This window comes from Nannospalax galili, unplaced genomic scaffold (genome assembly GCF_000622305.1).
Source record: "Nannospalax galili isolate Female #2095 unplaced genomic scaffold, S.galili_v1.0 scaffold1688, whole genome shotgun sequence".
In the NCBI taxonomy this organism is placed as follows: Eukaryota; Metazoa; Chordata; class Mammalia; order Rodentia; family Spalacidae; genus Nannospalax; species Nannospalax galili.
Window position 1 is genome coordinate 1,791,946 of NW_008358621.1, and position 11,698 is coordinate 1,803,643.

Here is an 11,698-nt window from a genome sequence, read left to right on the forward strand (position 1 = left end):
TTCTCTTATAATATCTCATTTGCTCTAATGTGGGAGGTATAACTGCCTGATTTCTAGATGTGGAATTTGAGATTCAGGAGGGTCGAGGAATGTGCTAGAAGGCCAGTTGCAGCCATCTAGCTTGGAACAAGTAGGACAGGGGATTCATACCTCCTTCTCCAGGTTCTGGCCTCTGCTTCCAACCCGAATGCACCTAAAGTGTACTTTGCTTGAGGACTACCAAGCACCTAGTACTGTGCATTGGTCACTGGGATATTCATTTGCATCTTTATTCTCCATCCTCAAACCCAAGAAGTAGCCAGAAGCAGGGGTTTCCAGGCCCTCTTCAGATTCTTCCTACCCCTGCTTAGAATTGGGTGGGATTGTCAGAGAGGGCCAGGGCGCCAAGGATTCAGAGCCCCAGCAACTCTGACTAGGAAGAAAATGGAGGAGGAATTTGATTTGTTTTCTTTCGGGTCTTTTTGTTTTATTTATTTATTTTTGAAACAGGGTCTCACTGTGTAGCCCTGGCCTTATAGAGATCTGCTTGCCTCTGCTTCCTGAGAGCTGGGATTAAAGGCATACACTGCCACACCGACTTCCAACTATGTAATCGAGGATGACCTTGAATTCCTGATCCCCCTGCCTCTACCTCCTGAGCACTGGGATTATAGGTGAGGGCCACCTCGCCTGGCTGAGAGGAGGAGATTGGGAGAGCTCCCTCAGAAAAGCACAGGACAGAGAGATGGTAGGGGACCTGCAAAGTGGGGCCAGGAGAAGCTCTGCTTAGAATGATCAGTCATGGGCTGAGTTGAGGGGATCCTGATCCCTGAGCACAAAGACCTCTGGCCTGGGTGAAGACCCCCTGTACTCGAGGTTGTCTCCAAGACTGCAAAGAGACCACCTTGAAGGTAAGGCTGGACCAGCAGATGGATCAGGCAGAGTCCAGCATAGGGTGTCAATCAGAGGGCACCTCTCTGAATCTTTCAGATTGCAGGAATTCCCCAAGATGTCTGCATAACCCTGCAAAGAAGAGATTTACAAACGTTTACAAAATGTGACCAGGGTGGAATTTTCCAGCAGCCAGGGAGGTGGGGCTCATTAGCTGATGGAGAGAACAAGTATTTTTCTACCTGAAGGTTAGAGAGCTCAATGCACACCCACTTCATAAACACCGACTTTGAGCCAGAGAACAATCTCCATCCTGTTACTTTAAATTTGCTCTTTATGGGTGTGATCCATTTAATGCTTCACAAGAGTCTCCGGTTATCCTTTGGCAGCAAAGAAGGCAGGTGTTATCTTGTTTACCGGAGATAGAAGAGAAACTTGACCCAAGCATGGGTCTTTTGTGGCTCTGGAAGGCCTTCCTTGGGTGTTACTCTCGAGCCTTCTGCCTCAGGACTCTTCAAACACTAAGGCCTGACTCCTATCCCTTTGGCTTCATCTGACCTCCTGCATAGAGGGCCCCTGTGTGTCCCTCATCAGTGTCCATGGCTGGCTGTGATCCAAGTGAACCCCAATCTCCACATGGGGCTGTTTCTTTCAGCTTGTTCAGGTGGGTACCTACCATGGGCACTTCCTATTGCCAGCCACGCACAAAGCATTTGCTCTTCTGTGGGTGATAAAACTGCCCAATTTCTAGAGGTGGAACCTGTGGTTCAGGAGGGTTAGAGGAATATGCTGAGGTCATTCAAGGTCATCCAGATGGGAGCTTGTATGTCAGAGATACTGTCCTTCTATGAATTGAAGCCTGCGATCTGTGCCTGTGTCCAATGGCTTACCTCGCGTAGTTCGTAGGTTCTTTGTCCATTTCCAAAGAGAAATTAAGGCCCAGGACTGAGAATGTGGTTCAGTTGGTAGAGTGCTTGCTTAACATTCATGAAGTCCTAGGTTTGATCCCTGTGGTGTTTTTCAGTAGAAATGTCCCCCATAGGCTCATAGCTTTGAACGTGTGGTCCCTGGTTGGTGGTGCTGTTTAGGGAGGTTATGGATGAGAGTCTTGCCGGAGGAAGTACGTCACTGGGGGTGAGCTTTGACAGTTTGTAGCCTTGCCTACTTCCAGTTCACGCTCTCTGCTTTTTGTGTGCAGTTGAGATGAGATCAGCCAGCTTCCCGCTCCAGCCACCTGCTGTCGTGCCTCCCTGCCGTTATGGACTCCTAGCTCCCTGGAATTATAAGTTAAAAGAAACTTTTCCTTAAGTTGCCTTTGGCCATGGTATTTTTCACAGCAACAGAAAAATAGCTAATACAATGCCTATCACCTCATAAAGTGGGTGTGCTGGCTCATGCCTGTAAGTAATCCTAGCACCCAGGAGGTGGAGGCTGGAGGCTCAGAAGTTCAAGCTCACCCTGGGTAGGATACCTATATCAAACCTCTGTTACCCAGGGATCAGGGGGCTGTTGAGGAAGAGCGAGTGAAAGACTGTAAGAGCCAGGGGTGATAGAAGAAACAAAGTTTTCCAGGCAGCTGGGAAGTTGCTCATATGAACTTACAGCAATGGTGACAGCATGCACAAGACCCATGTAAGCTCAAACCAGGCAAAAACTCAGCATAGAAGTGGAGAAGTGGATAAGAATCCCAACTTTAGCTGAGGAGCTATTGGCAACCAATAACTACTAAGAGGGGGGAGTTGGTTTTCTTTAAGGGAGTGATGCTAGATAGGTTGACCAAGTTCCAGTGGATAGACTCACACCAAGGAAACTTTGGGGATACGGACTTGACTTGCTAGGCCTTAACATATATGACAGAATGCATGAAACCAGTGGGGGGGGGCTATAAGAGGATGCAGATAGGGGAGGGGTCTAAATATGGTCAAGATGTATTGCATGAAATTTGCAAAAATTCAATTAAAAAAGAAAAAAGAAGTTCAAGATAATTTTCAACTATATAGCAAATTCAAGGCCAAAGTGGACTACATAAGCCCTTGTCGCAAAGAAAGGAAGAGAGAGAAAAAGACACACAGGCATACACACAAACACACATACATGAGAGCGAGAGCTAGAGTGAGCATGAGAGAGAGAGACAGAGTAAAATCTATGTTAGAAGGAAGACTGAGGCTGGAGAGATGGCTCAGAGATTAAGAACACTCGATGCTCTCGCAGAGGACCTAGGTTCATTTCCTACCTGCATGGCAACTAACAACCATCCAAAACTCCAGTTTCTGGGGATCTGATGCCCTCTTTTGGCCCCTACAGGCATTGCATATATGGATGCACTTATATACATACAGTTGAAACATGGCTCAGCAGTTAAGAACGCTGGTTGTTCTTGCAGAAGACCCAGGTTCGAATCCCAGCACCCACATGGCAGCTAACAACTGTCTATAACTGCAGTTCTAGGGGACCTGACGGCATCTTCTGTCCTCTGAGGGCACTGCATGACATGGGTGCACTTACCTACATGCAGGCAATATACGTACACACATAAAATAAAAATAATAAATAAAAAATTTAAATAGATAAATAATTTTTAAATGACATTTTTAAAAACGTGCACTGTATTTCTCCAAATCCTAAGTTGCCTGATGCTATATTGTGCTCTGAAGTTGCCTCAGAAGTAGGACTCAGTTTTGTTTTGTTTTGTTTTTTGACAGAACTCACTATGTAGACCAGGCTGGCCTCCCTCTTACAGAGATCTGCCAGTGCCTCCCAAGTGCTGGGATAAAAGGCGTACATCCCCACACCCAGCCTGGGACTCGGTTTTGAGTGTTGTCTTAGGCATACTGTCACAACATCAGCCCTAGATCTTGGGCCTCAGTGGCCCCGAGTGAGTCCCACGGAACAGGTGTTGAACAGAATGCTTTGCAATCAAGAGGGGCCACTGGCAAGGCTTGGGGAATGGGAGGGAAGTGCAGCTAAACAAGACTCATGACTGTGTAACTGAATTGTGGAGGGGTGTGTGGGCTAAATACATCTTATACTATTTTCCAAACCTTTTTCATCATGGATGTCCTTATCTCTTTTTAGGTGGAGTATGTTAGCCAGTTTTCAGTTGCTGTTATGAAATGCCCAAGCTAAACAATTTAAAAGGAAGAAAGGGCTATTTTGTCTCCATCACCATGGGCATGTCATGAGGCAGAATATGATGGCTGACAGGGGCATGGAGGAGCCAAACTGCCATGTCATCATGTCCAGGAAGCAAAGATAGAAATGAAGCAGACAAGCATAAGATGCAGCTTTCAAAATCTTGCTCCTATGACCTACTTCCTCAAAGTAGGCCCAACTCATGAATAGCCCTGGACAGTACAACCTCATGGGTTAGTCCACTGACACAGTCATAGCCTTCATGATCCAATCAGCCTCAGCAGTTCCCTTTCTGAATGCTGCTGTCCTGGTGATGAAAAAGTCGACACCCTAGGGAAACATTCTAGATCTAAACCACAACATGGAACATCTTCCAGAGCTACATGGAAACAAGACAGTTTTTAGATTCACCTGTGGTTTCACAACAGCTCAGGACATTCCAGAGTTCCCCCCACATAGCCCCCAACAACCACCAAAGCCACCGTGTCACTGCAAGTTGTCAAAGGGATACCTGGGCTGACTATCCTGTAGGAGGGGCCCTTTCTTCACAGGTGGAGATGGTGGCATTGACGGGGGTTTTGGGAGGCTGAGAGATGCCAGCACCAATCATTTAACTTCCCAGGGATGGCCCAGGGAGGGAAGGTGATTGGTTTCAGCCACACAGTCAAGACTCCAGTCTCAGTCTCTTAATGTTTAACACCAATGGGTTCAACCTCACTGGGATCCAGGAACTTTGCATGTTTTATCTTGTTTAACTTTAAAGGAGTGTGTATACACTTATGTGCTTTTTGTTTCATGACTAATCATCATAAAATATAGAATTGCCGCATTATACCCAGGATGGCCAGGTAAATAGGAATTTCTGAAAGACAACAAACAATATTTCTACTGAAAAAGCCCTATCCCTCACTTATCTTTATTTGTTAACTGTTATAATCATACAAGAGTTCAAAGCCCTTAAGAAAACTTTAAGCTATCAAACAGAAGGAAGAATAGAAAAGTTTTGATATTGAGTTAACACCCTAATTTAGTCATTTTGCAGACTTTGTGACCTTGGACAAGCTACTTAAGTTTTTTTGTTTTAGTTTTAGTTTTTTTTTTTTTTGTGCCACAAAGAGTCATAGTTAAAATTCAGTAAAGAGAGATGGGTGTGGTGACACACACCTTTAGTCCTAGCACTTGGGAGACAGAGGCAGGCAGATCTCTGTGAGTTCAAAGCCAATCTGGTCTACATAGTGAGTTCCAGGCCAGCTGGAGATACAGGAAGACCCTGTCTCAAAAAATAAAAAAATTCACTAAAGAATTCACAGCTGTGCAGGATTCGGGAAAATGGAAAGAAACCATGGAGGTAAAGGCCAAAAGAGGGGGACAGTAGGAGCTAGATATTACCGAGGGTGAAATGGGGCTATTTAACTGGGAGGGGAGGAGGGAGGGTTATATAACAAATCATGGTGGTAAAGGGGAAGAAGGAGCCCAGGGGAGGGGGGATAACAGTAGACAGGTATTAATAAGGGTAAAATGGGGAAAATGGGGGTGCCTTAACTGGGGAGGGAGGAGGGAATGTTAGGGAGATAGAGGAAAAATTAATAATGCTTAATGGTGTGAAAAACCAGAGAGAAAGGCAGTAGTTCAAAAGCCTACTGAAAATTACACATACAATATCTGTACGTGAGTGCATGTGTGTGTAATAAGAAGCACAGTGCCAGACAGGAGAAACTTCCCTTTGAGTTAGTTAGTTGTTGGTTAGGGTAGTCCAAGAGACTCCTAAAATAACATAGGCCATTGTCATAGCCCTTGATTTCCTACCAGAACTTGAAAGTAAGACCCTGTTGCTGAAGACAGGACAGACTTTGGACACAGGACTTGGAGCGATGGAACTGGAACTGCCCTGGAAGCCTCCTCCCTGAAGACGAGCTCTCATAGTCTCAGAGGATACTATGTAAGCTGCTAAGGGAGAAAAATCAATCAGTGGTCCAACCCCAGCCTTAAAGTCTAATACCCACAACAATGACTGGCACAGCAAATTATATTGGTGCGGTAGTGGCACTTTTGTCTTGGGGGTAATCAATAGCTATCTAATTGGACTTAAAACCTGCTCAATAGAACAGAGAACTCATGTGTGGTACTGTAAACACAGCCAAATACACATGGCTGGAGAGCCCATAGGTCCTAGAGAAAACTCTACATCTGTGACATCCTTAAACATAATTCCTTACTATATACTAAATATGGATTCTTATATTTACAGACAAGTATACAGTATGCCGTTCATCAAAGAAGCTTCTTTTTGCAACAGATGGAGACTATTACAGGGTTCCATAACTGGTCAAACACAGAGATTAAGTATCTGTGAGATGTCTAGTCTTAAGTGACACATCTGCTATGGAGCCTCTACCCCTAAGGCTCATGGAACATAGAGGAACATAGGGTAGAGAGAATACTAATGCGTCTCTCAACTCTCACCATTGAAGTTTCCTCATCCACAAAGGGTAATTAACACAGAAGGCCGCAATTGGCCAAAGTATAGAAAATAAGAGACTCCAGAGTTCTAGTCCCTGGATAGGACCCCTATATTAAACCTCACCGACCCAGGGCCCAAGGACCAGTGTAGAAAACAGGGTGGAAAGATTGTAAGAACCAGGGTTGGTAGATGACTATAAGGAAACAGAACCTTCCAGGCTTCCGGGAACGTGTTCATATGAACTTGCAGCAATGGTGACGGCATACATAAGACCTATACAAACTCAAACCAGACAAAAACCCATCATAGAACTGGGGAAATGGGCAGGAGGCCCCAACCTTAGCTGAAGAACTATTGGCAACTGATCACTGCTGGATGAGAGAGAGTTGATCTTTTTAAGGGAACGACACTAGATAAGTTGATCAGAATTCAATGGATGAACTCACACGAGGGACATCTAGGGACACAAACTTGACTTGATAGGCCTTAACATATATGACAGAATGCATGAAATCCAATGGAGGTGCTATGAGGGGTGGAGAAAGGGAAGGAGGGTCTAGATATGATTAAGATGTATTATGTGAAATGCACAAAAATTCAATAAGAAATATACTTTGAAAAAAAAAGAATTCACAGCTGGGAAGTTCCCAGCACAGTGCCTGAATGTAACTAGCTCTTTAAAAAGGCAGTTAATATCAGTATAATTTTCTTAAAATAACACTTTCTCAGGTCCCTGTCCTGATCAAAAAAGCATAAATGTTGATCTGTGGGAATCTGTTAGATGTTGTGAGCCTCCATGTGGGTGTTGGGAACTGAACCCAGCCTTCTGCAAGAGTAACAATTGCTCTTAAACCACTGAGCCATTTCTCCGGTCCATTTCTCTTGACCCCAATACTTCAGCATACATGTCTCCCCGTTTCCCTCTATAGCCAGAGAGATTCAGAGCACAAAGTCAGTTGTGAGCTTTGGTATGTGCAACACACAATGCCAGGTGCCTACTGGGGGTAGATCCAGTCCTCACAGATTGTGAAATTCACGAAATTGAGTTAAGGGAAAGAATATAAAGCTAAATCTATACAATTAGCCAGGGGACACTGGAAGGGACCCACATGATACCTTGAAGTGTAAGGCTCATTAGTTTTTCGTTGTTTGTTTGGTTTTGATCTTTTTGAGACCAGGGTCTCCCTATAGCCACAGCTGGCTTAGAACTCGCTTTGGAGACCAGCCTGGCCTTGATTTTACAGCGATTTACATGCCTCTGCCTCCTGAGTGCTGGGATTAAAAATGTACACCACACAGCCGGGTGTGGTCGTGCATGCCTTTAATCCCAGCACTTGGGAGGCAGAGGCAGGCAGATCTCTGTGAGTTCGAGGCCAGCTTGGTCTCCATTAGCGAATCCAGGCCAGCTGTGGCTACAGGGAGACCTTGTCTCAAAAAGACTCCCCCTTCCAAAAAAATAAAAAATAAAGTACGCCACCATGCCCTGCTTAATTGGTTTTATAGTAAACCTGTAGGAACACCTGCTCAAGACCCATTCTTCTCTGCATTTTTGTTTTTGTTTTTTGATACAGGGTTTCCCTGTAGCCCTAGCTGACTTGCTATGTAGACCAGGCTGGCCTCAATCTCATGGAGATCTACCTACCTCTGCCTCCTGAGGGTTGGGATTATTAAAGGCGTGCACCACCATGCCCAGCCTTCTTCACTGAATTTTTAACAGAACTCATGTTTTATTTTGGTGGCAACATTTCTAGCTTGAAAAATAACACACAGCCTTCTGTCTCACAAGTTTTCTCACAGCTAGGCATGGCCAAGAGACCTGGATCTGGCCAAGCATGGTAGTAGAAGTCTTATGCTTATTAGCTTTCTAGTTCTGAACTGTCCAATCCAGTTGTCACTAGCCACATGTGGTTCTTGGGTGCTTTACCTGTGACCTAGACCATATTGAGATGTACAATAGGGCCAGCTGTTAAGAGCATTGACTGCTCTTGCAAAGGACCTGGTTTCAGTTCCCAGCACCCACATGATGGCTAATAACTGTCCTAAATCCAGTTCCAGGGGAATCCAACACCTTCTTCTGACCTCTGTGGCCATTGAATGACATGGATACACTTATATACATGCAGACAATAGGCTTATACACATAAAATAAAAATAATAAAATATTTTTTAAAAAGATATGCCATAAGTATAAGACACACATAAGGCTTAGCATACTCAAAAGAGCAAGCTGCAGCTCCATATTTTATATGACATGTTGATATATTTTAGAGTATTTGCTCAAATAAAACATACTTCTCAACTTCATTACACCTGTTTCTTTTTACTTTTTAAATATGACTATTTAAGACAGGGAGACCCTGTCTCAAAAAGACCAAAAAATATATATAACTAACTATTTAAAAATTGAGTTACACATATGTTTGGTGTTATATCTCTGTCAGCACTGTTCTAGACTGTACAAGACATTCCTATGTATCTGCAGGAAAAAAGAATGAAGGGCCCAATAGCAAAACAAACCAAAGTGTGAATGGGAATTCACAGATGGTGAAGCCTGAATAGTAAAGTATGTGGAGAAATAGCTGGCTTCACTTGTAACCAGAAAAATACAGGTAAATATAAGGAGGGGCTAGAGAGACCACTCAGTGGGTAAGGGCACCGGCTGCTCTTGCAGAGGACCTGGGTTCAATTCCTAGCACCCACATGGCATCTAACAACTATCATAACTCTAGTTCCAGGTGATCTGACATCCTCTTCTGACCTCCCCAGGCATTGCATGACATGGGTGCACTTACATGTAGACAAAGCACTTACACACATAAAATAAAAGTAGCTTAAAAAAATGAAGCCAGGGCATGGTGACATATGCCTTTAATCCCAGCAATGAGGAGGCAGAGGCAGGCGAGATCAAGGCCAGCATGGTTTACACAGTAAGTTCCAGGTCAGCTGGGGCTACAGGGGGACCCTGTCTCAAAAAGACTGAAAAAAAAAATTAAAAAGAAATGAGGCTGTCTTGGCATCCATGCAGTGTGGACACATGAGGCCCAGGATGCCTGACAGAACCAGAAGACGGGAGCTAGCTCAGGGTCTGCTGATCAAGGGGATGTTACATACAACCTGGTCTGTGGATTCAGTGAACTGTTGTTGTGTGAAACCCAGGGTTGGTGCTGGGGAGACAGCACAGGTGGTAAAAGGCTTGCTGTGCAAGCTTGAGGAGCTGAGTTTGATCCCAAGAATCCACATAAAAAAGCTGGGTGTGGTGGTGTGCTTGTAATCCTAGCTGACTGACTCTCCAGTCTAGCGAGTTGAAGCCAGTGAGAAACCATATCTTAAAAAAGAAAGCCAACAAGCCAGGCATGGTGGCATACACCTTTAATCCCAGCACTTCGGAGGCAGAGGCAGGGGGATCTCTGTGAGTTCAAGGCCAGCCTGGACTACATAGTGAGTTCCAGGCCCACTGGGCTTGAGACCCTGTCTCAAAAAGGAAAAAAAAAAAAAAAAGAAGATAAACAGCACATGAAGAACAGTACCTGAGGATGCCCTCTGGCCTCTGCATGCATATGTATACACATACCCTCTGCGTGAATGTGCACACACCACACACACACAAACCACATAATTAAGAATTCATTCTTTTTTTTTTTTTTTTGGTCTTTTTGAGACAGGGTCTCCCTGTAGCCCCAGCCTGCCTGGAACTCACTATGTAGACCAGGCTGGCCTTGAACTCACAGAGATCTGCCTGCCTCTGCCTCCCGAGTGCTGGGATTAAAGGCATGTGCCACCAGGCCCGGCCTAAGAATCCATTCTTAAAGTGGATAAGTCTCATGAAGTGTCAAGGAAACACACGGAAATAGAATGGGACTTATGCAGTTTAAATCCTTTATTGTGGATTAAAAATGACACACACTGCTGGGTGTGATGGCATACACCTGTAGTCCCAGCACTTGGGAGGCAGAGGCAGGCGGATCTCTGAGTTCAAGGCCAGCCTGGTCTACATAGTGAGTTCCAGGACAGCTAGGGCTTACAGGGAGACCCTGTTTCAAAAAGACCAAAAAAAATTCATTTTCAAAAAAACACACACAAATCAATAGGATACAGTTTCTAAATTGCCACCTACAGCAAAATAAGTGGGGGAAGGCAAATTAGATGCATTTATATTAAATAGAATCAATTGACTCTGTTCTTATGGTGAGACAGCAAAACAGAAACAGGCTGGGAGGATAAAGGGTAAAAGAAAAATAGTAAAACAGAGCAAAGCAATAAAATAATAAAGCAAAATAAACAAACACCTTTTACTCGGCTTGCCAAATTTGGCCAATAAAAATAAAGGACATCCAATTAAATGCAAATTACAGGTGAACAATGAACCATTTTACTTGGATGAATTTCTGATGAATGAAGTGTTGTGAAATTCATTAGATTATAGTTCTTGGTAACTTGGTCCCTGATTCTTGTGGTGACTCAGCCTCCAAATGAACCCGGGTACTGTGTACATTTGTGTGTCTGTCACCAGATCACCATGGCTCTGAACTCAGCAGGACTGATGAACTAAATGTCTCTCTGACCTTTTATAGTAATCACTGTACCCGGTGCCTGTTTAGCTCTGGCAATGTTAAAGGGCTGCTCTTGGGAGCCACCAGGGACATTCAGGCCACTGATCCTCATGCCACACAGTGAAGAACATACGGACACAAGGACAGAGCAGGTCACGGGGAGACCACAGTAACAATTGCCATTCCGACTTTGGGGCAAGTTGAGAGTGGTGGTGCACAAATAATTCCAGTATTGGGGAGTTTGAACCAGGAAGATCGTGAGCCAGCCTGCTGCATGGCGAGACCTGCCTCAAAACCTCAACCATAGCTACATCTCAGTTTAGTGCCTGCTTCCCTCCTGAGCCTTTGGGTTTTCATCACTAAAGTGTGAGAAGGAACAGGTCCTTCACAAGGATAACAATAATAATGAAGGAGGAGGAGGAGGAGAGGGAGGAGGAGGAGAAGGAAGAAGGGGAGGAAGAAGAGGAGGAGGAACAGGAGGAAGAGGAATGGGAAGGAGGAGAAATGTATAGAACACACTCCAACTATTGAAAATATAGCCGGGCGTGGTGGTGCATGCCTTTAATCCCAGCACTTGGGAGGTATGTGGATCTCTGTGAGTTCAAGGCCAGCCTGGTCTACATAGTGAGTTCCAGGACAGCTGGGACTACAGGGAGACCCTGACTCAAAAAGACCAATATATATA

At 44.6% G+C, this 11,698-nt stretch overlaps 1 long non-coding RNA gene across 2 annotated transcripts in view; it reads right to left on the bottom strand.

Moving 5' to 3' along the window:
* Positions 1-451: 451 nt before the first annotated feature.
* The window catches only part of LOC115068224, a 12,744-nt gene continuing 1,497 nt past the window's right edge, over positions 452-11,698 (bottom strand). Inside the window, exons 2-3 of one of the 2 annotated variants that reach the window (XR_003847598.1) lie at positions 1,547-2,144; positions 452-1,002 (exon numbers count right to left, since the gene is read on the bottom strand). This is a non-coding gene — a long non-coding RNA (uncharacterized LOC115068224). Of the gene's footprint in view, positions 1,003-1,112; positions 2,145-11,698 lie in introns of both variants that reach the window. The other variant, XR_003847597.1, reaches the window with a different exon arrangement.